This window comes from Acromyrmex echinatior, chromosome 7 (genome assembly GCF_024713525.1).
Source record: "Acromyrmex echinatior isolate Ae372 chromosome 7, ASM2471352v2, whole genome shotgun sequence".
In the NCBI taxonomy this organism is placed as follows: domain Eukaryota; kingdom Metazoa; phylum Arthropoda; class Insecta; order Hymenoptera; family Formicidae; genus Acromyrmex; species Acromyrmex echinatior.
In genome coordinates, this window is record NC_141858.1 from 9,161,946 (window position 1) to 9,180,622 (window position 18,677).

General features: G+C 34.9%; 2 long non-coding RNA genes across 2 annotated transcripts; one reads left to right on the top strand and one right to left on the bottom strand.

The window, feature by feature from the left end:
- The first annotated feature begins 687 nt into the window (after positions 1 to 687).
- LOC147909154 (uncharacterized) lies at positions 688 to 2,388 on the top strand. Its single transcript, XR_015545727.1, has 2 exons — positions 688 to 1,696; positions 1,752 to 2,388. It is a non-coding gene; the product is annotated as an uncharacterized LOC147909154 (long non-coding RNA).
- A 10,334-nt stretch (positions 2,389 to 12,722) lies between these two features.
- LOC105154437 (uncharacterized) lies at positions 12,723 to 18,677 on the bottom strand. The gene is made up of 2 exons (XR_847185.2): positions 17,961 to 18,677; positions 12,723 to 16,049 (listed from the first exon to the last, which is right to left on the bottom strand). It is a non-coding gene; the product is annotated as an uncharacterized LOC105154437 (long non-coding RNA).

An 18,677-nucleotide genomic window follows, 5' to 3' on the forward strand; every position in this document is an offset into this window, starting at 1 on the left:
TTATATTTGGGCTCCCCTGATGAATCATTTTCTCGGTTTTTTTTCTTTTATTGCTATTGGCATTTCATTCTTTTGCTTCAAACAGCTCTCGCACGAAAAACAATCCTGTCTTTCCTGTCTTCCTTTTTTCGCGCAAAGAACTTTCTGCGGACTTCATCAAAACGAGTCCTCGAACGACAAGTACCTGCTCAATCACGCCGGCACATCGTGTCTCGCGGTATTTATGCGAGAAATATATATCTCTATAAAGCCAGGAAATCAATAAACGACAGTGACCGGCGATGATCGTCGCCTCGTATTCTCTCGCGCGTAGCGACAGATAGTACCAACATTAGAACGTTCATAAACATATGTACGCACGTCCTTCCCAGCCACTACAGTCTCTTCACAGTAATCGTGACGTTTCATGGAACCTAAGCTGTCTAAGCGGCCGCGACAGTGGTGGATGATGGCGGAGGATTCGTGTGACTTTCGGGCACTTTCGGGAGGTCGACGGAAAATTTGAGATCGCAATCGTGACTCTTCGGTTTATACGCCGAATCCAACCGAGGCCATCCGCTCGGCCAGTGGCTCGGTTGGACTCGGCTCAGCTCGGTTCAGGCTCGATCAGATTCGGCGTAGTGCGACGCAGTTTAGCTCCCTGACGTTGGCAGCGTACGGCGTTCACGCTTACCGCACTCGCCGACAGATGGCGCCGCGCGCGAGCGACGCGACATCTTCCCGCAATCGTCGTTAACTTCGGCCCAATCAGGCGTCTGTCCTTCGGCGAATTTGCACGCGCTAATTAATTATCTCGATTTCGTCATGTAGCGTATCTCACATTTAATTTTGCACTATACAAATTTCGGCGATCGTAAGATCTCTCTTTCTCGCAGACGAAAAAATGACGGCGGAACGGAATCGATGCGGAAATTGACTCGACTGATTTGAATTAAGCGCCGCATCGTGAGCGCTGAAAAGACGCTGGGTTCGAGGCTCGCTCGCTCGCGAGTCCGTGGATGTGAACCTTTGTTTTGTACAAAAGTAATGGCTGCCATCTCTAGTTTTCGATTGATGTTTTCCGTGGAGAGACCGAATTCCCGTGTTTACCGCGGTATTTAATAACGCAGAATCGCTCTGCGCGACGCATCGGCGTCAACCGCGATGTAAACGGTGTTCAGACGCACGTCGTTTTGGCTGCCTCAGTGTCATTTCCGCGGAAAAATGCCTGTGTTTACATCCGAGCTACGAGCGAGCTTCTGTATTCCTGTCACATTAAGGTAAGCGACGCTTTTTCGAACCGCAAATCGGTTCGGTGACGCAGTAGTGTTTCGAATTGCGGAAATTTATCGAGAAATTGCAATTCTACGACCGTCGATGATGATTCCCGTTTTCGTTGGCCGACAACGATCGTCGTCGTCGATCGTCGTAGTTTTTCGAATTCGCTCGCATTTTCTTCATCTTAGTAATGTTTAGAGCCATATTTCGCGTTGTTTCATCAATCGCTCTATTCTCTGACTGAAAAAACACGCGAGTGTCTGCGGAATTGCTTCAAAGAGCGAATGAGTCCGTCGTTTGTCGTACTTAACCAAAAAAAAGTTATGTCTCTCTCGAGATGAAAGACGAGCAGCCCGACGCGGATTCCTGGTCTTTCTTATTCTGATTCAAATGGGAACGAAGACGAAAACATACGTCGCGTTGGATTGTCGTGAAATCGGTGAGAAATATTCATCGGGCATCTAATTTGTGCATAACGCAATTTTTCGTCTCAGATGGTGGCAACAATGGCTGGTAAAATGGTGAGCGAGGGCAGGTCAAGCGCACACACATCGCTGCGAAACTCCACGGCTCGTTTCCTGCGATCGTGAAATATGTTTTCTCAATCACGCACGTGTTTTTCATGTCAGATCGATTTAGACGATTGATTTTTCTAAAGAAAACAAATTTGAGATTCCTTTAAATTGTAACAGCTATGCAAATTTGTATTCGCATCTCAAATGGTTACTTTATTATTTTTTTTTTTAAGGGTACTCTAAAACTTTCAGAATGAATCTCACTGTGAAGAATGAAATCTCACTTTTAAAGATTGAAAATTGAGTTATTCTTTTTCAAGATTGGTGCAAATTTTACTCAGAATGATATCAAATATTTTGAAATCTTAAATTGCTACTTTGTAACTTCTTTTTACAAGATATTCTAAAATTTTTAGAGTCTCACTCGGAATAGTAACATCTCACTTTTAAAGATTAAAAATTGAGCCTTTTTTTAAAAATTAAAAATTAAGTTTTTTTTTTTCAAAATTAATTTACTTTTCATTCTTTAGAGTGAGATTCTACTGTAAAGAATTTAGAGAGTACACTGCCTCTATTCTTTATGTTAAAGTCAGAATAACAAATAGATGTTTATATTTATATTCATCTGTTCATTTTTTTTGTTATAAAGTTATTATTTTATTATTATTATTATTATTATTTCTTAGGTCGAAGTTTCTGCTTTATTTATCACAAATGTTTTTTTTTTCTAAGTTTAGTGAAGCCTTCTGTATTAATAGAGTTTTATCAAATCATTTAAACCAGGATAAAATTAAGTTTTTCTAAGTAACTTTGGAAAGGAAAAGCAAAAAAGTTAAATGTCGATATAAAATGTTTTGCTGCAAATGTAGATTTAAATTCCTATAACTATCATTTCCATCGAGACGAATCTCGTTATATTTAATCATGATTATAAGGAAATTAATCTTAAAGGATTTAATCTTCATATAAGCTTCCAGTATTTTCTTTTTTAAATCTCTCTGAGTGTGAAAAAAACTTGATCTTTGGACGTTTGTTGTATGAAACTTTATTACCAGCAGATGGGAGATATTAATAATTTTTTTTTTTTTTTTAGAACATTTTTTTACATAAAAGCAACAGATCCTATGTGAAAGGATATCGTTCGAAAGCAGCGCCAAGCGTTATTTCTTCCTCTCTACGTCGAGATTTACAATTCAGATCCAATATACATCGTATCAACAATACAATTTCGCCGGGATTTGAACAGATCTAACCTAAGCGCGATCGGAAAAGTCAGCAAATGAAACAACGGTCGAAAACTATTTCGCGGCGGGAACAGAAAAATGTTTCCAGGCGGCGCTTCCTTCGCTCGCTGGCGGCCATATTGTCCATTCGGCCTTCCTGCGCTACCCTCAGCTACCCTTTACCCTTCGCCTCCTCTCCCGTGGAATCCCCCTTTTCAGGATCTTTTCAGCGTGCTATCCCTTCCCCAACCGTGCTCTCGCCTCTCCTATTTTCTCTCTCTTTCTCCCTCACCATCGTCCGATTTTCCTCTCTCCGTTCTCTCGCATAAGGTTTCCTCGTTGCTCGCTGTGAAAGCTATACGTACCTAGTGAACATAGCGGCGAACGCGTGCGATGCGTATTTAACCGAGGATTAATACGACACAGAGGTGAAGAACGAAGTTTTATTTCGTGTTTCGGATACATCCTCGGAGAAAATCTGAAAATTTTCCAGCATCGAAACTGTTTTATGTCTCTCTTTCTTCCTTCCACTCTCCTCTATTGCGATTTCATTCGGCGCGAGATTTGTTTGCGAAATATTGGACACGCGCGGACTCTCCTCCCGGGTTTCACATCCATGTAGATATCTATATTCTATTTTTAGACAACGCGCACGGCTGACTTGAACCCGGTGCCGCGCGCAATAGTAAGCCGGAAGTGAAATATTAACAAATATTAGACGATGCGGCGACGCGGTATTTAAACCGCGTGCAATTGGCTAGTATTAGCGATGTAATTTCGACGGGGCTACGTAAACGGGCCTGAAGCACTCTATATTTTTTTTTAACGAGAGACTATTAATCCTATGACTTCAAATTAATTTAAATGTATGCAACTGCGTAAACCGTTTCTGTATATAGAGCGGTTTTGTTGAAGTATCTATATATACAGCTATATAAATATCTATATATTTGTATAAATATTATTTAACTATACCGTTAAACTATAATGTCAAATTATACCCAATTTGAGTCATTTTAATTATTAGTTATTTTTAATTATTTTCTATTAATCGCCATTGCTTCTACTGAATATATTATTTTTAACTTAACTTGCTACTTTTTACTTAACTAAAAAAAAAGCGGAGTTATACAGTTTAACTTAAAAAAATTTATTAAATTTGGTTTATTATTCAAATTCAGTTCGTTATTTATTTATTAAATTACTTATGTTATTATATAAAAAAATTCATATAATTTTTTATGGAAATTACATGTTTATGATCGGAAAATTATTTAAATATGATTGAAAATTTACTGGAAATTGTAATCATATTTAGGTAAATTTCTTCAGCGTAGACATTGTTTATTTTGAAACTAATCTCAGAAATAGATTGATTTACATTTTGATACATATGGAAATTAGGAATAATAAAATGTTGTTTAGCTCAAGGAATTGAGTTATCATTACTCCTATATCTAACAATATAAATATATATCTAAAAATAATTTTACCGAACTATCAAAATAATTGGCAAAATAATGGGCTATTATAATAATAATTATAGCACAATAACTAGAAAAAGTTGTAATGGAATTCTGGTGGAATTGAAAATGGACAAATCAGAATTTTCTAGCTAAATCTATTACAATTCTAGTTGAATTAAGAATTCTAATTGAAACGATCAGAATGGCTATCAATGAATATCAATTCTGGTTTGTCTATTTTTAACTAGAAATTTTTCTGATAGTCACAGAATGCTCGAACATTATGAGCAATGCCGCAAAAAGTTAGCATCTTAATAAATAATTATTATTTGATGGTTCAACAAAAATTATTTTCAGATCTAATTAAATATTTAGATATCCTAGCAAAATCGTTCTTTTTGTGTACATTTGTCAGTGAGTCGATCGAGATCTGCAAGCGTTTGCTATTTGTGCAATAATGTTCGATACGTTTGGATTTCGCAGATCCGCGAGGCGATTGATCTCCGGCGTTGAGATGCGGAAATCGGCCGGTTAATTGGTCGATCGCGCCCACCGCATCGAGAGTGGCATGCGTTCGATTAAAACGCCATTGCATTTCGCTTAACTTCATTACGTGTCGTGCATCCATGCACGAATCAATTATTGATTGGTTTATCCGAACCCGCGGGCGCGCTATGCTCGCTCGTAGATAATCGGACAGGTAACAGCACGGATGCCGCTTCGAGCTGTTTTGTAACACCGAAGGGCTCGATTTATCAACGATCCGCAACGGTCTGAGAAATTAAAGCCGACAGCGAAACATTAGGCTTTTAATCAAAATGTTTGTTAAAATCTAATAAAATCGCGCACGCGCGGAAAGGATGATTTCGCTCAAGTATCTACAAATTTAGATGGATGCAGACTTGAAAATAATTTTGTTAAATTATCAAAATCATTACGTAGAAATCTCAAGCAATAAGTAATACTGCAAAAAATTTGAATATTTTACATAGAAAAATATGTACACAAAATAATAATTATGTACACAATACAATACACAAGTAATAATTATTTGTATCAAGTATTTTTATTGTCAAGTATTTCAAAAGTTTATAATCTATAAATTCGCAAATCTATAATCATAATGTCATCACAAGCATTAAGTTTATTTAAAATATATTCTGAATCCTAAGTTTAATACTTTAATCGAGATAAGTAAATTGAAACAAATTCGATTTGTTTATTACATAAAGTCGCTTCTTCGATCAATTTTGTAATATTCTTCGAAAGAAAATTAATTCTTGTTTTGAGTTACACAATAATGAGTTTTTCTAAAATTTGTAATAAATATTCTTTCTTAAAAATGGAAGAAAGTAAATTAATCACTTTTCTTAGCAAGAGAATGATATTTTTTTTGTGTAACAATCAGTTGTAGCGTTCTATTGTACATAATTATTTACACGACGGTCCAACAAAATTATTTTTATATCTTATATTTAATTTAAATTTTTAGATACTTCAGCAAAAGTCCTTTCTGTGTGCGATGGCCATTTTATATACGTATGTCTCTTCATGCGACAAGTAAAGTAGCGGCAGTTGAATCTTTTCAGCCGAGATTTTCAGATTTCAAGTTTTATATCCGGAGTACTGTATAGAAGTTTGTGCGGCATTCGAATAGAATGTCTGTCCCATCAACAACAAAATCCAGTCGTCTTTGCGTGGGCGAACGAGCGACGGGTTGCCCGGCGAAGTAAAATCGTATCGACCGCGAAGGAAAGAAAGTCGTACAGATTGACGAGTGAGCAAACGACACGATTGTAATCGCTATCAGATTGATTGAGATCAACTGACTTTTCGTATCAATGTAATCTCGTCGAATTTATATTTCCACTTGACTCGTGAAAGGGTAATAATATCAATTGATAATCTAATATTATCAGTTTTACAATCGATCAGACAATACTATTATTAGTTCTTCCAATTTAAGAATAAAATTATTAAAAATGTTGATATATACAGAAAGTATAACAAGTATTATTAATAGCGTTTGAGTTGAAGATAATCCTGTTAATTCGATAACAGTATTAATGGAACAAACATCTCAGGTTTTTAAAAATATTTAATACAAACAAAAATTATTTGTTTTATTAATATTGTTATTGAATTAACAAGATTATTTTCAATTACAGTAATACTATATTAATGCAGCATTTGTTTTTAAATGCAATTCTCTTGAACCTTATTTTCTGAAAATTTCTTGATTTCAGTATCAGAGCACATTACAATTTCTTCCATTCTCTATCTCTATCTCATGGAGTTGAAAGAATTCAGCTTCTGAGAGACTTGTATCCTTCAACAATCCTTCCTTTCGGGGAGACCAGAATTGTCCGTTAGACCGTCACTGACGACGATTGTACGTCAGCAGCGCCGGAAGAGGAGGCGGCTGCGAAGGGTATCGCGTTTTCCCCTCTCGCGCGTGGGGTTTAACCTTAACCCGCGCACACACGGAGCTGTTTCGGCGCGAGCGTAGCGGGCGATCGATAGGCCGCGTTTCCGACGAAGCCGTCATCGACGCTCGTCGGCGGCGGAGCCGTCCGCGTGCGGTTCCTAATTGCAGCGCGACGCAGTGCCGCGGATTAACTTTTAAAAGCGGCCCGTGCATAATTCATGAGCCGTGTAAATCCTAATCAGCGTGCGCCCCTCTTTAGGCTCCGTTAATCCGATTTCCGCAATTGGCCAATTCGAGGATGAACGGGATAAACGGGACGATCAGGTGGTGGTCGCGTGGGCGCGTTTTATGCACGCGCGTGGCTCTCTAGATTCATTTTCTTTTAACCCGAAACTGGAACATGTGGATTTTGGTGACCCTGGGAAATTTCCTAATTTTTAAATAGTCTATAATTTTCACAATTTTATTTATTTATTTTTTTATTTTTTTAGTTTTGTTTTATTCATGTAGGCATGTAATTATCGCACTATATTTATGCTAAGTTCAAGTGTTGCATTTTTTATATAGTTGAAAATTTTAAACCCACTAAAACTAATAACAACTTTAGTAGTAGTACTATTCCAAAGATCTATATATTCTCTTTTAGCATCACAAATATATGTTTATGTTATGAGTTAATAGAGCTGAAACTTTCGAAATATGTCTGTTTTTTTGTAACTGTCTTAGTACTAGAACTAGAATTGAACTAATATACCAGGATTGTCTTAGACCTGGTAAACCGGGAAAAGTCAGAGAAATTGAAATTGGACAAGGAAAACTAGGAAAAGTCAAAAGAAAATAATAAAATAGTCTGAAATTTTGAATTTGCTTACAATTCCCTTAAATTGTTCCTATTTCAAATAATTGTTATAATTTTTTAAATATCTGACGTTTAGTCAAATACGTTCAAAATTCGCGTACTTTAAGCTATTTTAACGAAATAATTAAAATTTATCCATATTTTATTCACTATTTTTATTTGTTACTTCTTTTTCGTTATAAATCCATTATTTTTCCAATATTAATTTGTTTTGTTGGCTTGAATTTGCACTTAAAATTTTATTAGACTACTTCTTTTGCGTTGTTTTTAATATAGACTAGCTTTCTTACAATCCTTGATTCTATGTAAAATTTACATATTTTATATTGGTCATGGAAAATTTTCCATTTCCATTTGGAAAATCTGGAAAAGTCAGAAAATTTTTAAATTTATTTTCTGTGGCAATTCTGTATACATTTTCTATATTAGAGAGCTTTTCAACGAGAGACAGATGACACAGTGTAACACAGTGAATCATTACATCCTTATTTGACAATATTAAACAACGAAATTATTCATTATGTCACACTGTGTTATTTGTCTCTTGCTGAAGCATCCAAAATGAAATAGGATATGTTTGACAAAAGGAAGGAGGGAAGTTCTAGTGCAGTAATAAAAAAATTTAATGAGAAACAATTAAAGTGAAAAAGAATCTGCGAACGATAAATCCATCTAGTCGTCTCTATAACAAAAGTATTCTATAAAATCTTAGGAAAAGCTTTGCTTCATTATTTCGAAGAAAACTACAGATCGAACAAAAATTTCGACGAAAATTCTACTGAAAGTTCATCCTAGATTTGTCGAGAATCGAGTACAACCGTTGTTTGCGTAATTGAAAGGAAAGATAGTGAACTCGTAATTTTTGCAGATCATCATTCGTCGTAAAACCTCAGGGTCACAATGTCGTGTGAAATCACGACGTCATGCGGCAACAGAATGAGGCCTGTTCATTGAACAGGCCGATCGTTACTGTCGATTATCTTCACGCGCCGTAAAGTATTGGTCGTTTGTCGGAGTTAACGAGACGTCTGTAGAGTCCATACGATGCGTCTGATATTTTGGTGTTCGATCTAATTAAAGAGACTATTGGGACCGATTAGTCTCGGTTTTTATACGAAGATTTGGAATATATATGGCTCTGATTAGATATATGTAGCTCTGATTTGGCAAAAATATCCGATATTCTCGCGAATTAATTTTGGAATGATTCCGATAATTCTGCGACATGAAGAAAGATTAGTAGATTGTCGTTTTTGAGCTGTTCAATTTTGCAATCCTCGAAAAACACTATATCACGAAGCTATTTCGAGACACGTATTTTCTTCAAGACACGGTCTTTAATCGCGTCTTTGAAATTCATTCTACTGTTCGTATTGCATTCAACATTGATCTTCTTACTGCTTAAGTTTTTCTGTATGCTCTTAGGGCCTACAGAAAAAACTTAAGCAGTAGATGTATCGTAAGAATTAAGACAACCAGAGCTGAAAATGGTTTGACAATTCTTAACTGAAATTGGTTAATTCTACAGTACGTTTTATGACTACTATTATGGAAAGTGTGTTGACAGCTCTTATGTTTATAATAGTCGTAAACCATAAAAATTGTTGATTATAGGCCAGTATTCATAGTCAGTTCTTATATTCAAGACTGTCTTAAGTTTAATATTGAGATGTCATGAACCAATCAGAGGGCTGCATTAGCGTCTTAAGACGGTTTTGAAATAAGAATCGATTACGAATACCATAGTCGATTATTCTCTTCACATTCGACCATGATTGGTCCATTTTTACGATTTACAGTAATTACAGTTATTGTAGAGTTAGAACCATGGCACACAAAAAAACTTAAGCAGTAAAGAAATCAACATATTTGCTATCGCTTATATTATTGCATTCTTTACTGGTTGATTTCTGTTTACACTTTATACTGTTAAATTTAATGTTAAATTATATCCAATTTGAGTTATTTTTAATCATTTCTATAGGTCGCCAGTCCTATCCAATACTAATTTAACTCGAGAAAGTGTATTATGTGTATTTGATTCAAATAGTTTATTGTATACGCATGCATTAATGTGCACAATGTTTACTTTGAAATTAATTACACTCTAACTTTTTGAGAGTGAAATTTCATTCCAAGAAATAGTTGCGCCAGGCAAGGAATGAACTTCACTCTTTCAGAAGAGAATTTCTTAAAAGGTCAACTTTAATGATTAATATCTCGCTTCGCGAGACAACGACGCTTGTTTCTGCCATATTCGTTTTATGCAACACGTCTAAGCCTAATTTTTAGATTAGATGTAGGAAGGCTAAACTTAACATTTATCAGAATGAAATTTCAGTCTCTCCCTTTTTGGAGAAATTATTCATTCTCCATATAGATTGAAAATTGACTCCCATTTGGAGTGATTCTTCATTGTCTGAAAGTGAAAATTTCACTCCTGTCGGACTGGCGCAACTATCACTCTTTGAGAGTGAAAGTCACTCTCAAAAATTTAGAGTGTACAGAATGGATTTATATTTTAACACAGATGGAAGTTAAAAATAATAAAATTATTTAAGGGGATTGGTTTATTTGATATCTAAAAATGTACTGCCTTACGTTTTTTTATATGCTATGATCTTAAACGGTAAAGGATTTTTATCAAACGTTAGTCGATTTTTGCGAAGCGACCGCGATCGATTTATATCATCTCGCTGGGCATCGGCATCGCCTCGCGCGTTGTTGTTATATGTATACATCGTATAAATCTTTCCGGGGCAAAATTACACGGTGCTTTAAACGTCTTGCGAGCTGTACGGGGCGTTATCGTGACTCTCGAGCGAAGATTAACGAATGATCTCGTTTCGTCGACTGGGAAGAGGGAAAGAGAGACGGAACTCTGGAAAGCGCGGCTAGCTGCGTTCAAACATTATCTCCTACCGTGATATATCAGTCAATTCTTCTATAAACAGAACAGAGCCGCGTTATCGGCAATCCATGTTACGGAATACGACGGAGAGAATCGCGTTTGAATTGCCGCGAGCGTTTTTCCTCAGCGCGCAGATACATCGATTCGCGCCGTTCAGCTGTAAGGATCCATTCGATAGCGTTTCTGCGGGATGACGTCATGAGAATATTAACGGCGCATGAAATTCTGACGATTCTGTACTTACAATGCGAATAACGAGCGGCACGCGTTGTTTTTGGCACGCGAAATTAACTACGATGCGCCCACCCATCTCGCGCGTCTGTCGACAATATTTTTTAACCGGCAGTTTGCACCGGTAGTTGTGTGTGTTAGGCCCAGTTTTTTTCTGTCATGGTTAACTTGTGATTATGGACTTATAATAATGTAAACATTGTATTTTCCTGGCTGTGTTATCATCACTAAATTGATGTTTTTTGTAGTAAGTAACTAGTTGCTATTGCGAAACGATTGGTTTAATTAGTGATTAATTACAATTTTTCATTTTGTTCTAATAAGAATTTAAGGCTAGTATTTCGTTCTTGTATTTAAGATCATTTTATTTAAGTACGGTTTTAAGAGTTATAAATTAATCACAGTGTCGAATTAGCTTAATCCTTTAATCACTTTATATTGTTTTATCACTATCACAGTGAGTGAAAAATATACTATAAAAATGAATATATAACAATGCTCTTTTCCATTATAATGTCATGTATCAAGAAATATAACGATATAAGCAAAAGTATGTATCTTTATTAATAAAGAAGGCATTATAGCATAGCACACAGTAAAAGAAATCTTGGGTATGTCACATTAGGAGCGAAAGATAATCTTGAAAAATGACCAGATGAGTACCAACTTAAGAATTTTTATTACTTGAAGGAATTCATGAAAAATTCCAAAAATGCAACTTGTTCATACATCAATTCGAATATTCGAGAAACCAGCGATAAATGCGAAGTTGTTTATTAAAGTCAAGCTTAATATAGCATTCTACAAAATCTATTATTTACTTGTCGGATCATTTACATTTCGAAAAACGTTTCTTTCGTTTGCCGATAAACGTTTGTTATTATGGCATACGTTTGAGTGTTATCGATAATGTTCGAAGGTATCGCTGCGGCCTCGTTGCGATAATAAAAAGTTCGAAAAACGATAATCTCATTCGCTATGCCCGCGATAGCGTTTTCAACGAATACTCGTACATTCACCCTGTGATGATAACAGTCGTAACGTATCTGATCCTCCATTACAGAATGGTATATATAAGAAATTAAACTTCATGTTTAAAATCTACTTCCGAGTATTTTTATCGAGCGTTAGAAACTGAAGAATAACTGTGAAGGAAAAGACTTTTGAAGATTTAAACTTTATACTAGAAAATATTATTCGATTGCTATATACAACAACATCATTCAATCGAAAAACGAAGTTTTCCGATGAAGATGAGTTTGAAATCTCATTCAAATTTTTGAATATTAATCTTAAAATATAATTTTGATGTGATAATTAATTATAGAGGAATAAAAAAAATTTTTTTTTTACGTTTCCATTCTTTTCCTGCAATCAAAATTTTAGAATATTAATCATAAAATAGAATTTTGGTGTAACAATTAATTGTGAAGGAATAAAAATATCTCTTTTTTTCTTTATCTGCGATTAACTAAAAAAGTGACAATTTTATTTATAATTAAGTTGTAGTAAACATACGATATGATTAATAGTGAAGATATCTTACCACATCTTATTCACGGAAAAATGATGTGTTGACAATATTAATCTAATTGAAAATAATTTTGTTAATTTAATCACAATAGTAACGAGAAATAAAATTTTATCAAAATAAGAGCGTATCATATTTGCTTAATTAAAATACTATGTACATTATATATTTGCATATTTATATTATATTCGATTGCGCATATATTGTATCAAATAAAAGAAAATAACAAATGTACATATTGATACGGATCGAAAAACATAGAAATATTAATACAAATTGTATCGATTATTATTTCCTTAAATTTTTGCAACGTTAAACAAATATCAAGATACCGGAGTTTTCGCCCATGTATTCTCCCTTGGACTACTGCGTGTTGTTGAAGTAGTTTAACTGTAAAAGTAATTAACATTTGACGCAATTAGCACGTGATTTAAATTCCCCTAGTGGTCTTCGCGGTTGAGGATCGCTTTAAAACACGGTATGCAGAGCAAAGCGGATCTCTCTCGATTATTAGTAGAAAAAAAAACAGATGAAGTTGTCACGATAGACATGCGTTACTATCGTTTTATAAGCTCGTTTGTCGGTATTCGTTTAATCGGCATTAGTCAACTGAGTTTATTTGATGCGAAACGTTTAATTTTCCTGTCACGCGAGTGATAACGTGAATTAAAGTGCGTATTCAGGAAACTTGGAAAGGAAAAGAAAGAAAGAGAGAGGCAACACTCTATGAAAAAAAGTCATCTTTTAAAAGACTAATGAAAAAGGACTATGGAGTAATTATAGAGTGCTAGGAATAAGGAGTAATTATAGAGAGATATAAATAAGACTAGATAGAGCGATAGAAATAAAATTAAAATTTATCTCGTATAAATCTATCAATTACACGTCAAAGAACATCAGCTTTGGAAGTGTCGCACTTTTCTCTTACACAATTCAAATTAGAGATTCGAGTCCTATAATATCCAGAAAATTGAGCGCGTTATTTGCAGTTGACGCAATTACTTCAATCGCAATTGCCTCATAAATTAAGCCACTAGCTTAACTATGTCTGACGGAAATGTAGAGGCCAATTGCTGTTGTTCATCTAATGCCGTGTTCGGCATTAGACGAAACACTCTGACCGCGTTACATGTGTGTCGCCATTAAATTTAAGAAAAGAAGAGGGAGAGAGAGATTACTTTTGCGATGCACGATCGTTTTGACGAATCATATCGATGTTATAATCTACTGAAAAAAAATTATTAAATATATATTTGTCAATAATATATATTTGTTAATAAATTCTTGCATTAATAAATATTAGTACTAACTAAATATTTATTAAATGTAGTAACACATATATTTATTTGGTACAAGAACTATCAATTTGTGATTTAAGTCTTATTTTTTTTATTAAATAAATATTTACTGTAAATAAATTTTACGAGTACTATTTAGGGATTTTCAAATAAGAGATGAACATCGTTTGATCCGCTATATTTTTCGTGACTTGCTTAAGATAGAATGAGATAGATTATGCATAGGCTAGGATGAGACACCCACGCATCTCATTCTATCTTAAGCGTCTTGAAAAATATGGCAGATCAATCAGAAGTTGTCTAAATGATATCCAATCTCTTAAAAATCTGTAGTACTATTTATAAACATATACTTATTAAAATTTATATTAAGATTTATCACATTTTTTTCAGCATTTTTTTTCAGCACACACGTAAGGAACATGTTTATCGCATGCATAACGAAGAAATGTGCAACGCGATGGACACGCGTGCAGATGTATATGAGCGTACACGCATTATGTGTCCAAGGGCGGGAAAAATAAATGTTGCGTGTTTTCTTTCAGCAAGTTTCTCGTCGACGGAAGTTGTTCCGCGCGCGGACTCTATCTCTAGTTTTAGTTCCCTTTCCGTCTCCGTCCATCTCTCTTTTTATCTGAGAAATGACGAAAAAGTGCACGCTTCGCGATTGCGTAAATAAAAGTTTCCGTTCTGTTTTCCGACGCGCTGATAATCTTAACTGCCTCGGAATTACGCTTCGACATTCGGAACATTCGGAAAGCGGACGCGCTAATTATTATGCTCAATTGTTCGCACGTCGCAATTGTGACTTCAACGATATAGTCCTATATTTTACACTAGAAAAAAAGTTGATTGAATCAGCCTGAAATACGTATAACAATTAAACTGTTTTACAAAATATGAATCATTTTTTATGATGAATAATTTTTTGGTTAAAATAATCTGACAAAGATTGCATAAATTCTGATGAAAATAACAACTTTTAGAATACTAAATTATTTAATTGTGATAATCAGAAATTCTGTTTAGCTCTAGTCCTTTAACCATACATGTCATATTAAAATCTAATCATACTCTTTTTTCATTCGTCATAATAATAATAAAATATTTGATTACAAGAAAACAATATTAAGAATTTTTATTTTGGACTGCATATGTGAGAAACACAATCAATACTAGACAAATGTCTATTACGGTTGATGCTGGATCTTCATTACTTTAAATAATTCAATCTTGAATTACTAATATATACTATACGTACTTGCATATATACCATATATATGTATTTTTTTGTGCGCCGAATTGTTTTTCTAGGGGAAATAAATTTATTTATTAACAGTTTCAATATATTAATATCTTTATAATATGATGCTTGATGATAACATCAAATTATTAAATTGCTTGTCAATTTAATTCGCGATTACTAGAGTAGTTTTAATTGCGTTTATAGTCCGGAAAAACAATTCGGTGCGTAGTTCTAAAAAGACTACAATATGGTAAAGCAATGAAGATCCAGCTTCGACCGTAATAAGCATTTTTCTAGTACTGATTGTATTTCTCACATATGTGATCCAAAATAAAGATTCTTAATATTATTTATATTATGTCGCCAGAAAGAAAGACGTTGTTTCCTTATTGTGTACCGATTATTGCGAAGAATTACCAAGACCTCGGTGGCTTAGGACGCTCGTACAGAATACAAGAAAAGTTCTTCCATCAAAATTTGCACAATCAAACACATCTTTGTTAATTCAATCATGATTGTTTTTTTCCGTGTATAATTCTTACGTGCTGGTATCATTATATTGTACAGCTTTTCTACTTGCGCAATGACAACATAACGACATCGACGCTATCATTAAGAGTTACAAAATAGGGGTACTGTTGTTTATATTTTACTGGATAGCGTTAATGACCAAGTGTCGACGCCGAGTCAATTTGTACATTATCGAGACGCGTTTGAAATATAGTCCCACGTCGCGGATAAGCGGAACAGGGAGCTGATGCACACGCGAGAGAACGTCGAGGTACGAGAGGAGAGTTTACGACTCGTCGGGGTAACCTTGGATGTAATAGCGGAGGCGCACAATGTCGGGTCGTCGTCTTTCACGTCGTTCCCTCCGTTCTTCTGGGACACCCACGTTTAACGTACCGCGATTTGCTCGCGCGATATTGAACAAATGTCGGTTTTCCAATCATCCATCTAGAGTTTCCCATCATCCATTTAAACGCCGATTTTTATCAAAGCTTGACTTTTCATCCACCTTGATGTCGTTTTAATTTTATAGATGATGTTTGCAATGTTAGTCATTTTGAAACTTCATAAGAATCTGAAAATATTAAGCAAAAATGTATATTCAACATAAAAAAGCGAAAAAGGCTATACTTGGTCAAAGTGGGTCTTGATGTCTAATAATATTTTTGTGTGAATTTTATAATTTTATAGTTAAAAAATCTAGCTTTTGAAAAACTGACTTTTTAATATTACAGTTGTAAAAATTAAAAAGCTTTTTCAGTCTTTTCCCAAAAGTTAGATTTTTTTACTTATGATATTTCTCAAATGACTGATTCAAATATAATATATAAAATGATAAGATTCTGATGAATAAATCAATCACGATATAAGAGAGAAACATGAAGCGTCAACACTTTGTTGTTGCGACTAATATTTACAAAATTCTAATTATAAAATAATGACAAAATATAGTATTAAAAATATTAATTTTAATTTAAAGACGTATAGCGGGCTTTCTAGAGACATGCAAAATTTTTATGTTAATTTTAAATTTTAGTTTAAAATTAACATTTTATATTTAACAGTGTATATGCCAAATCATATGTAGAATTTTCAGAGCGAGTTAAAGATTATCTAAAATGGTCTTCAGACTGTCCGATCTCGGTCTACTCATCCCTGATCGCTTTTGCAGCCTCCGGTCCTTCCTCGCCGCATGTTCGCATTCCTAACTGATTAATCTGTGAAACCGCGATGCGAAATCGTGCTACGTCGGTCGTCGACTGGAAGAGGAGGCGTTCGTCGACGATGCAACATCCTTCATCGAATATAATATATCATGATAGATTAATGTAGTTGCTAATCATTATCACAATCGACATTGATGATCACTTCGGTTTGACGATGCTTGAAAGTCCATCTTGTTTTTTTGTCTTTTAGAAATTGATTACAACTAATAGCAATGAAGTTCGTTTGTAGCTCTGAGTACACATTCATATTTTTTTTATTAAATATAAATATTTTATTAAATAAATAATTTACATATTCATAGCAGCGAGATAAATCTCATTAAAAAGATTGTCGCTTGTTTATTGAAATTAATGGATGATTTTGAAAAAATCATAAATATATATCCGATATCAGTAATGAAAGAGAGATTTAAATCGGAAAATTTCACTTTCCTTTGGTTATTAAAATTTCTTTTGGTTTTATAGGAATTAAGATCGACTTTGCTCGCATAATTAATTTAATCTGCAATTAATTTAACGATCGATGTTTATTTCTACCTGTATATTAATTTTAGTCTCTATTTGACAGACTTTTTATCTTCTTTTAGTAAAAATTGAAAAAAAAGGATGAAGAGTAAATTAAACACAGATTAAAGTTTTAAATTGATAAAAATCTACATCGATGATAAAAATGTGTCGGAATTGCTAACATTATAGCAAAACTTCTACATAATTTATTCAATATGAAACTTTCCATGTATCGAACAACAAAAAAGTTCATAATTCTATCCATCGTTAACAAGATAGCACAGCTGTTACTTGACAAGTTAATTGGCGAGTAAGCTAATCGGTTAGGTTGAAGTTATCCAAGTATTAACTAAATGGACGATTAGCTTATCGCGTAACACCTACTTATTTTATTTAATGTATACAGAGTGTACAATTTTTTTTCGTCGCGTGAGAAAAGGAGAATTGGATTAAAGGGACGACGAATCGACACAGAGGTAGAAATCTTGCTTAACCATGATACGAGAGATATTATAGGCGTTGCGACGTCTATGCGCACGCCGAGGAACGCGGCCATCTTCCAGCGGTCGCGCGAACGAGCGCGATATGCGTCGCCGTTTCGTTGCATATCGACCGTCGCGAAAGTACGAAAAGGGGATTGCGAAAGCGCCAGCGGGCGCAGTGGCGCAACGACGTGACGTGACGCGACGCGACGCGACGCGACGCGACGCCGCGCCGCACCGCGCCGTGCAGATGAGCCGCGCGTTATTTACTTTGCCAGGGAACAGAATCACGATTCTCTCTAGCCGTTGTCACGCGAGCAATGTCGCGCGAGGACTGCAACGGCGAACCTGCGGGAATGCTGCTCTCCGTTCGGCGTTGCACATTCTTGAAAGAACGGACAAGCCGCGGCGAATATGTACGTTCTACTCGCGGCTTGAGTGCCACTCAAGTCTATGCTGAACATCGAAATGCATCGCCGACTGTCGCAGCACCTCGAGCTTGAAATTACGTTGACGTTGACGTTCTGGACTGAGAGAAATGTTTTGTATGTGACTTACAAAAACTTTCTTTTTATTTTAGACGTTTTGTCAGAATAATCAAATTTTGATTAGAACGAAATTTTTAACTTATAAAAATATTCTTATTTTTTAATTTAGAAATTCTGTTCTCTAGAGTAATAAAAGTAAGAAAGTCTTTGTAAATCATACGTACGATGTATCATACGAAACATTTCTCTCGGTGTACATTGAAGATTAATTACGGATTGGAGATTAGAATTCAACTAATCTAAATAAAAAATGGATTTAAGATTACCTCTCCAGTAACGTAATTAAGCAAGAAATTCGTATTTTGTTCCTCAGTAACATCTACCTGGATTTCTTATTTTAGTTACCTTAGCTACGTCGCAGAAGAGCTTTTATTTGCAGAATAACATGAATATATGGAGCGAGCATTAAGCGTGATTTTCGCGCGGTAATGTTGGTACC